The sequence below is a fragment of the Ovis canadensis genome, chromosome 1 (genome assembly GCF_042477335.2).
Source record: "Ovis canadensis isolate MfBH-ARS-UI-01 breed Bighorn chromosome 1, ARS-UI_OviCan_v2, whole genome shotgun sequence".
Lineage (NCBI taxonomy): Eukaryota > Metazoa > Chordata > Mammalia > Artiodactyla > Bovidae > Ovis > Ovis canadensis.
In genome coordinates, this window is record NC_091245.1 from 115048977 (window position 1) to 115058665 (window position 9689).

Below are 9689 nucleotides of genomic sequence, written 5' to 3' on the forward strand. Positions count from 1 at the left end.
ACTTCCCAAAAGAATCTGCCTTCAGCAAGTCCAAAACATCTTGTGCCTCTCATGGCTGGGAGGCTGCAAACAATCACATGTGGCCGGATGAACCTGTACAGGCAGGCTAGATAACCTTCAGAGGAGTTCGTAAGTTGAAACACTCTTATCACGCCCAGGAATTTTTATTGACTTGGTACTGTAAGTTAACTCCTTCTCAGAGAGAGGTAATGGAGGTCAGCCTCCCGTAAAGTCAGGGGTATAGGTGAGAGCATAAAACAGTAAAGTAGGTAGACTCTAGTTTTGGGGGTAGACGCTCGGGAACAGGGGGTTTCCTGAGGCTCGATCCACCTTTGCATATACCGAAGCCTCCTTCCTCATGACGTTTGTCATGGGTGGAGTTCCTCACGCTGGCTCCCGGCACTTAGGTTTTCTCTTTATACAGAAGACTAATACAGAAAATCCTAGATGTGAAAACCCTATGTCTAAAAGTTTAAGTTGTTTTGATATAAAAATAAAAACTTAAAGGAAGTTGCCTAACTGAACAGTGTTTGTTTCAGAATCATCAGTTTTACCAATTTTTAAAATTCACGAAAATAATTTTTGTCACTGAAATTTTTAATAATTTTATTTATATATTTATTTTTGGCCATGCTGGGTCTTCGAGGCTGTGCAGGCTTTTCTCTATTTGAGGCAAGTGGGGGCTACTCTGTAGTTTCAGTGCACAGGCTTCTCACTGAGGTGGCTTCTCCTGTTGTGGAGCACAGGCTGTATACAGATGCCTGGGCTTCGTTAGTTAGCTGCGTCACATGGGCTCTGTAGTTGCAGCTCCCTAACCCTAGAGCACAGGCTTGGTAGCTGTGGCATATGGGCTTAGTTGCTCCAGGGCATGTGGGATCTTCCTGACCAGGGACGGAACCTGTGTCTCCTGCATTGGCAGGCAGATTCTTTACTGCTGAGCCACCAGGCAAGCCCCTGTCATTGAATTTTGTCTAGTCTTGGTAGTAACAACAACCAGAAGACTAAAAATAATTCTTGCTTTTGGTAAAGCTGTGGAAAGTGGCTATGGCAACCAAGTAGTATTCCTACCTGTAGAATCCCACGGACAGAGAAACCTGGCAAGCTACTGTCCATAGGGTTGCAAAGAGTTGGACATGACTGAAGTGGCTTGGCGTGCATGCATGCAGCAACTAATGCAGATTTCATGTCTTGGAAAATTTTTTGGAGAACATAGTTTTCTGACAGGGCCAATGTATCAAGTTAAAATCATTGTGTGTGTGTGCGTGTGTGTGTGTGTGTGTGCGCGCGCGCACTCAGTCATGTCCAACTCTTTGTAATCCCATGGACTGTAGCTTGTAGGCTCCTCTGTCCATGGAACTTTCCAGGCAAGAACACTGGAGTGGGTTGCCATTTCCTTCTTCAGGGGATCTTCCTGACCCAGGGATTGAACCTGCATCTCCTGCATTGATAGGCAGATTATTTACCACTAGCATTAAAAAGAGGATAGTTTTAAGGGTAATGGGTTCATGATCACTTGGGGAGGAGAGGAGTTTGGAGGCATCAAGTCTACTGGTTCAATAAAACACACTGGCTAAATTTCAGAGAAAACAGTCCAAGATGGGGTTCAAAGATAAAAGAGAAGAGTTTTCCACTGCATCAATTCAGTTTCCTGCCTTCTACTCCATCTGCTGCTCCGGCTCGCATCCTTACTCACTGGATCTTGCTGAGGGGTTCCTGGTCAATGCTTACCACTATCCTAGAAAATAGAGCAGATGAGGTCATAGCACCATCTGTAGGTCCCCAGCCAGTAAGACAGTTTGAGTTCTTTAATCTGATTCTGTGAGGCATTCTGAGGGGTCACGTGGTGAATAAGTCAAAATCCAGAGACAAATAGCTAACATCTATTGAGTGCTTATTCTGTGGCAACCACTTTAAACACAGTATTTCTTTTAGTCTCCATAGTAACCAAATGATGTTTTACAGTTGAAGAATTGAAAGTTTAGTCAGGAGAAGTCACTTGACTGAGATCACACACATGATGGCAAAGTAGTGAATCCAGGGTTAGGAGCCAGACAATTCAACTCCAAATCTTCTGCTTTCAACCATCACCCTGGATGCCTTAATATATCATCTACGAAGAAATGGTATTACCCAACCGGTGATTCGGCTGAGGCTTGCTACATATTTGCAGGAAAGAGACTTTAGATAATGAATACTAAACATATTAGAGACACTATCTTCTTGAGAAATTTCATTTGCTAATTTACGGATTTTTATTTTTAAGAATTTGCTAAATCTACCCTTCCTCCAACCCCACATCCTCCGACTAGAAGAGTTTAGTGTTTTTTCCTTTCTGACTTTCTAAGGTAGGCTCTGTTAATGCACTATGTAAGGGACGGAGTGACATACCCAGCTACCATGTGGAGAGAGGTTGAACACTTTAGTAAGAAAGGAGCAAGATTCACTTTGGGGAAAAGAAAAATGTTCTCCTTGTTCTTCACCCATCCTTACCACATTGAAGAATTGTTGCTGTTCCTTGTTAGGATTGAGACAGGTATGCAGTGAATTGAAAGGCGCTCAGTTGTGTCCCAACCCAGGGGTCCCAACCCAGGGATCGAGCCCAGGTCTCCTACATTGCAGGCAGATTCTTTACCAGCTGAGCCACAAGGCAAGCCCAAGAATATGAGTTGGTAGCCTATTCCTTCTCCAATGGGTCTTACTGGCCCAGGAATCCAACTGGGATCTCCTACATTACAGATGGATTCTTTACCAACTGAGCTATCAGGGAACAGATAGGTATAAATATTAATAGAATAGAATTTATCTTTTGCCACTAGACACCAATTAGGTTTATTTGCCAACATCTCATCAATGTGTTTCATGTTATAATACAGTTCCAGATTAACCAAGGAGGGGCAGGAAGAAAGAAAGAAACTTCAAACTGCTAACTCTCACTCTGCATCCATTTCTCTCCAAAAGAATAAATATGATATAAAATTATATTAAAAGATGTAACATTAAAATATATAGTACCCATATACAGACATTGTAATTTAGCAAGGATCAGCAGCTTAATATTAAATATGAACCCATGAAACAAAAAGTTTAATGAAATTTGCTCAGACTGTAAGAACCAGGATAATAATTCATTAGTAAAGCCTTAAAATTTTGGAGGAAAAACTGTTAGCACTTGAAGCAATAATAATGCAGCTCAGTGAAATTAGTAATTAAGGTAATTTGTAATACTAAGTAAAACAGTGACAAGTGATGATTTATATCTCTCTTTTATGATTTTTATTATTTCAGGATCAAGAATATAAACACAGTACTTTTGAATCTATAGACAATTTTTAATTATATATAACTGTTCATGAAATTTCAGGATCATTAAGGCCTTTGATTTTCCTTGGTTTAGCTGATCCTCTTTTCAGTGCTTAACACTCCCACCAGAAATCTGCATCACATAAATGTCACTGTCTGCAAAGATGGCTTTTGTAAGAGTTGGAGCTGAGAGAGAAAGGGAGGAAAGGAAGATAGGGAAATGAATGGCCTGAAGTGTTGAGAGGAGACTATAGGAGGGCAGGAGTGGAAGCAGGAAGACCAGTCAGCATGTTATTTCAATAATCAAGGCAAGAAGTGATGGAAGCTTAGACCAGGCTGGTAATTAGAACTTGGCTTTAAAAAAAGTGGTTGAGTATATTTTGAAGGGATTTCCTTGATAGCTCAGTTGGTAAAGAATCCACCTGTGCCGGGAGCCAGCACGGGAGATCCCACCCATGGCAAAGGTCATGAGGAAGAGACCTGATGGGCAAAGGCGGGTCAGGACTTGAAGGACTCCCTGACCCCACCCATGACAAAGTCATGTGGAAGAGGCCTGTCAGACAAGGCAGATCAAGACTCAAGGGGTCCCTTAGATCTGCTCTAGCATCTACCCCTGAAACCAAAATCTGTCTGTTACACTACACTCTTCTGACATTAACAGGGGCTATCCCCGACCACCTTTCTTTGGAAAATAAACTTAGAGCTCCATTTAATAGTCTCCTGCATATAAAAGGAGTGTCTCAGCTCAAACCTCTCTGCTGGCAGTCTAGCTTGTGTGACAGGTTTATCCACACTCCTGCTACTATGCACATGATTGTTTACAACCTCTCAACCATAAACAGCACAGAGAGTTTGGAGTATTTTGAAAGTCTTAATTAGCATAGGGTTTTTCTAAAGATAAAAATCATGTTGGTGAAGGGTTTCATTGCTGAGTTAATGATTGCCACCAGGCCTCCATATCCTTAAGCACCTGGGAGTGTGTTAATCAATGTAAATGGAATGTAGAAAAAGAAATATAGTTGTTTTGATGCTAGCAATACTAGACTTTTGGGTTAATGAATTTTTCTCTTTGTTATAAATCACTGTACTCCTCTTTCTTTGTTATAAATCATTGTATCCTTGCTATGTAAGAATGTAACTTTATCACTATATTAAGACTAAGCAGATCTTAAGGGAAAACAAATTTTCTGACTGACTAACCTTTATCAATAGAAAGAAAGACAGGGCCATAAAATGTTAATCAGTCTTCAGACCAGAAGATATTGTAAACAAACGTAAGACCCTTTTAAGAACAAAGGTATGCAAAGAACACTCTGTCTTTAGATAAGGGTCAGAGCAGCTGACCCTGCATGACTCTGCTTCTTACATTTATCTCTATGTACAACTTAAAGTATAAAAGCTTCCCTGAAAAATAAAGAGATGGACCAGGACCAGTTCCACGAAAGCCTGGTTCCCCCGTGTAGTCTTTTCTTTCTTACTCTCCTTTTCATGCTAATTCCCATCTGGAGCACAGAGGTCCACCGTGTTTACTTATTTGCCTGGGCTTCTAGGACCTGAACAGGAGGGCACCCTGCGTCTTCACTCCCTCGGGAGACCGGAAGGGCACCTGCGGCCTATGTAAACGGTGCAAGTCTCTTGTCTCAAGACTTTATTGACTTTCTGTGTAAACCAAGGAATATAAGCCTCTTTCTCTCCTCTATTCTCTTAACTGCAAAATCTTTCCTTATCTCTCTCTAAATCTATATATCTCTCTTGCCTCACCATCCATGCTTCAGATACACTGGATCCCACTGGGGCTGGACCCCGGTACACCTGCAATGCAGGAGACCCTGGTTCAATTCCTGGGTTGGGAAGATGCACTGGAGAAGGGATAGGCTACCCACTCCAGTGTTCTTGGGCTTCCCTTGTGGCTCAGATGGTAAAGAATCCACCTGCAATGCAGGAGACCTGGGTTCGATCCCTGGGTTGGGAGGATCCCCTGGAGAAGGAAATGGCCACCCACTCCAGGATTCTAGCCTGGAGAATTCCATGGGTATTTTGAAGATGAGAGAAAGATAAAAATCAAAGGATAACTCCAGAGTTTGGGAGCTGATTGGGGAGAAAGATCAGGAGTACAGTTTTAAATATATAAAGCTTGAGATATTAGTAAAGTGTTGACTTGGCATTCCCAGGTCAAAATTTTTTTCGAGACAATTAGTTGCTTGGGCCAGTTGACAAGAGTGACATTGAGGCATAACCCCACCTCTTACTTGGCCTTTTCCTCAATAGTGTATATAATGCAGAACTGCCTCCTAAACATTATCTAAAATCCAGTCTCAAATCTAATTTCAAAATACACTCTACTCTCCGTATTCACAGTTTCATATTCAGGATTTTCAGTCTTCTCTGGGTTTGGTTGAATCTAAGAATAGGGAATCTGCAACACGGAAGGTCCTCTGGGGTATAGAATTTTATATAAGGTACTTGAGCATCCATGAATTTGGTATCTACCAGGGTCCTGGAACCAATTCCTCTGTCCTGCTCCGATCACTGCAGGACAACTATGTACCATTCCATTTAAACCTATTTTTGAATCTAGAGAAGTTTATTGCCACCCTCCTTCTCAATACATTTCACTGAAGTTATTTTCTCTTTCAATTTCTGCCTCTTTTCCCTTCCCTCTTGGGATGATGATATCTTACCACCTTAATGGGAAAGCTTGGGGTCATCTGCATTTTTCAGTTTACTAGATCACTTTCTCACGATCCTTATTTCAACTTTCTCCAGTCTTAAATAATGAGCTTTATCTTATGCTCTAAGGCAATGGCATCCCACTCCAGTACTCTTGCCTGGAAAATCCCATGGACAGAGGAGCCTGGAAGGCTGCAGTCCATGGGGTCGCTGAGGGTTGGGCACAACTGAGCTACTTCACTTTCGCTTTTCACTTTCCTGCATTGGAGAAGGAAATGGTAATCCACTCCAGTGTTCTTGCCTGGAGAATCCCAGGGACGGGAGAGCCTGGTGGGCTGTCCTCTATGGGGTTGCACAGAGTCGGACACGACTGAAGCGACTTAGCAGCAGCAAGTGTAGTTCATCACTTGTATTTATTTTTCTTTAATCTTGTCTGTTTCCTTCACGAGACTCTGAGTTCTTTGCACAGAAATTGTAGTAGTTCTTTACAAATATTTATTGAAGTCAAGAATAAGTGAATGAATAGTTTCAAGCTACCTGGCCTTTCTGCCTTTCTGTATTTGGGCTTGCAGTCCTCTCTCTAGAATATTCTATCTCTCTTGGTCTTAAGGCCAAGACTAGATTGATTTTCATTAATGCTTGAGTAATAAGTGTCTCTGTTATTTAGACCCACCTGTATTATTAAGCACCGACTTTTCATAAAATGTTGGTTGGAGAATTACATGATCTTCTATTTGTGACTTCTCCACTTTTGCTGCCTTCATCTCTAAGGGAAAATAATGATAACACCATGTTTTATAGCTTTCAAAGTCTTTTCAAGTATAGTACTTTGTTTTATCCTGACAAGAATGAGAGTTGGAAAAGGCATACCAGACCACCTGACCTGCCTCTTGAGAAACCTATAAGCAGGTCAGGAAGCAACAGTTAGAACTTGACATGGAACAACAGACTGGTTCCAAATAGGAAAAGAAGTACATCAAGGCTGTATATTGTCACCCTGCTTATTTAACTTCTACGCAGAGTACATCATGAGAAACGCTAGGCTGGAAGAAGCACAAGCTGGAATCAAGATTGCTGGGAGAAATATCAATAACCTCAGATATGCAGATGACACCACCCTTATGGTAGAAAGTGAAGAGGAACTAAAAAGCCTCTTGATGAAAGTGAAAGTGGAGAGTGAAAAAGTTGACTTAAAGCTCAACATTCAGAAAATGAAGATCATGGCATCCGGTCCCATCACTTCATGGGAAATAGATGGGGAAACAGTGTAAACAGTGTCAGACTTTATTTTTTGGGGGCTCCAAAATCACTGCAGATGGTGACTGCAGCCATGAAATTAAAAGACACTTACTCCTTGGGAGAAAAGTTATGACCAACCTAGATAGCATATTCAAAAGCAGAGACATTACTTTGCCAACTAAGGTCCGTCTAGTCAAGGCTATGGTTTTTCCAGTGGTCGTGTATGGATGTGAGAGTTGGACTGTGAAGAAAGCTGAGTGCCGAAGAATTGATGCTTTTGAACTGTGGTGTTAGAGAAGACTCCTGAGAGTCCCTTGGACTGCAAGGAGATCAGCCCTGGGATTTCTTTGGAGGGAATGATGCTGAAGCTGAAACTCCAGTACTTTGGCCACCTCATGCGAAGAGACGACTTATTGGAAAATGATGCTGGGAGGGATTGGGGGCAGAAGGAGAAGGGGACGACAGAGGATGAGATGGCTGGATGGCATCACTGACTCAATGGATGTGAGTCTGAGTGAACTCCAGGAGTTGGTGATGGACAGGGAGGCCTGGCGTGCTGCCATTCATGTGGTTGCAAAGAGTCAGACACGACTGAGTGACTGAACTGAACTGAACCATAGGCATAGCTGAGCTACTCTCTCCTTTTATATCCCTTCAATTTGTTCTTTTGGATTTTCAATCCCAAAGTAGTTTGAAGGAAAAACCATGTCTGTTAAGTTTTACCATGCCACCTTTGAGAAGATAACTGCAAAGGGTGATATAGGGTTGTAGATAGGAAGCAGTAATTTTGTACAGTTTTTGAAGAGCTATTGTTTATCAAAGAGCCCTCATGACGTAACAGCTCACAATAAGTCCTCTATAAAGTTTAGTGTCCATATTTTCTCAAAACAATCTCTCCTTTTTGATCACAGATTAGTTTTTTACCCCAGGTCATTCTACCCTTCCTTGGACTCTGTTGCTGCAGCTCCAGCATCAGTGAACCTGCCTAGCTTTCTGTGCCATTTGGCCAAGGACAGTGCTCCTGGGATCAGACGCAGTGGGTGAATCAGTTGTCCTTCTCAGCCACCTGTTTTACAACCTGGGGGGATAAAAAAACAAAAAAAACCAAAACTCTATCTCTGTTTTACTCTGAGTTTGGGAGACTATTTCTGCAGTTTTTGTGACATAGCTCTAGGGCCTCAGAGGCTGTAGTTTCTCCATTGTAACAACAGAGGGCACCAATGCACCCTCTAAATTTAACTTTCTCCCAGATCATGTGAGTCATCAATAGCCTCCAGGACATTAAGATTTCAGACTTTTGGCGGTGAAGGAATTCCCTGTCATAGCTGGCTCACACCGACTTTCCAAAAAATATCTGCAGAATGAACCCTGCACCACATTATCCTCCTCCATCTGAAGGGCAGTAACCTTGACAGGAAAAGAAGTGTGATTCAGGTCCTTTAGATACCACAAGGGGACAGAATACATGGAGGAAATGTTTAGACGTAGTGCCAAGAAACACAGTTAGTCATCTGTAGGAACTTTGCAGTCCACCGAGAAGGAGTCATGATGAGAAAGGTTCTATTGATCACTCTAAGTCCAAGTGTAGAATCATAAAAATAAGCAAATCTTACTGAGATCCCACCTACTGTGTGTCAAGTACTCCATGAGATAATCTACTTTTGTTATTTTATTTAATTATAGCATGGCAGATGGCTTTCCCTGCTGGCTCAGATGGTAAAGCAAGGCAGATATTCCATCCTGTCTTCAAATTAGCCAAAGAAACTATGTCTAAGAGAGTTCAGTTAGTTTACTTAGAGTTGCATAGACAATTAAATGGTAGATTGAAATTAAGTCTGACTCTGAAGCCAGGGTGTGGTCTCCAGACCCACAGGAAAAGCACCAGTCAAAGGCCCTGGCTCTGCCTCCTCCTAGAGCTGCTTCTGACTTTAGAAAGGATGTGGGTATTGAAAAGATGGTAAATGTCATGACAGACCACCAAAATGGTCCACCTAGCTTAGCTGTAGAACAAGGCAATGAGAACAAAGTCTCTTGAAATATCGGAAGAAATGGGTTCTATTACAGGAATACTTGGGTGGCCCAAAGTTTATGATAATCATTGTTCCTTAGCTCAAGCTGCTATAACAAATTACTTGAGACTGGGTGGCTTAAATAACAATTTATATTCTCATGATTCTGGAAGCTGGAAGTCTGAGATCAGGATACCAGCATAGTCCGGTTCTTAATGAAACTCTCTTCTTGGTTTACAAACTTCCAACTTCTTGTTGTGCCCTCACACAATGGAGAGCAGAAGGAGAAGGTAAAACCATTTGGTGTCATTTCCAGGGCTCCAAAGAGCTCTGGTAACACAGTCGTTTATGTCTCAATGCAGCAAAGAATTCAGTGAGAGGCAAAGTGACAGATAAGAAGTGATTTATCAGAACAGGACGCTTGTAAAGCTTACAAGCAGACAGGCAAGAAATGCTTCGCCCCAAGAACTT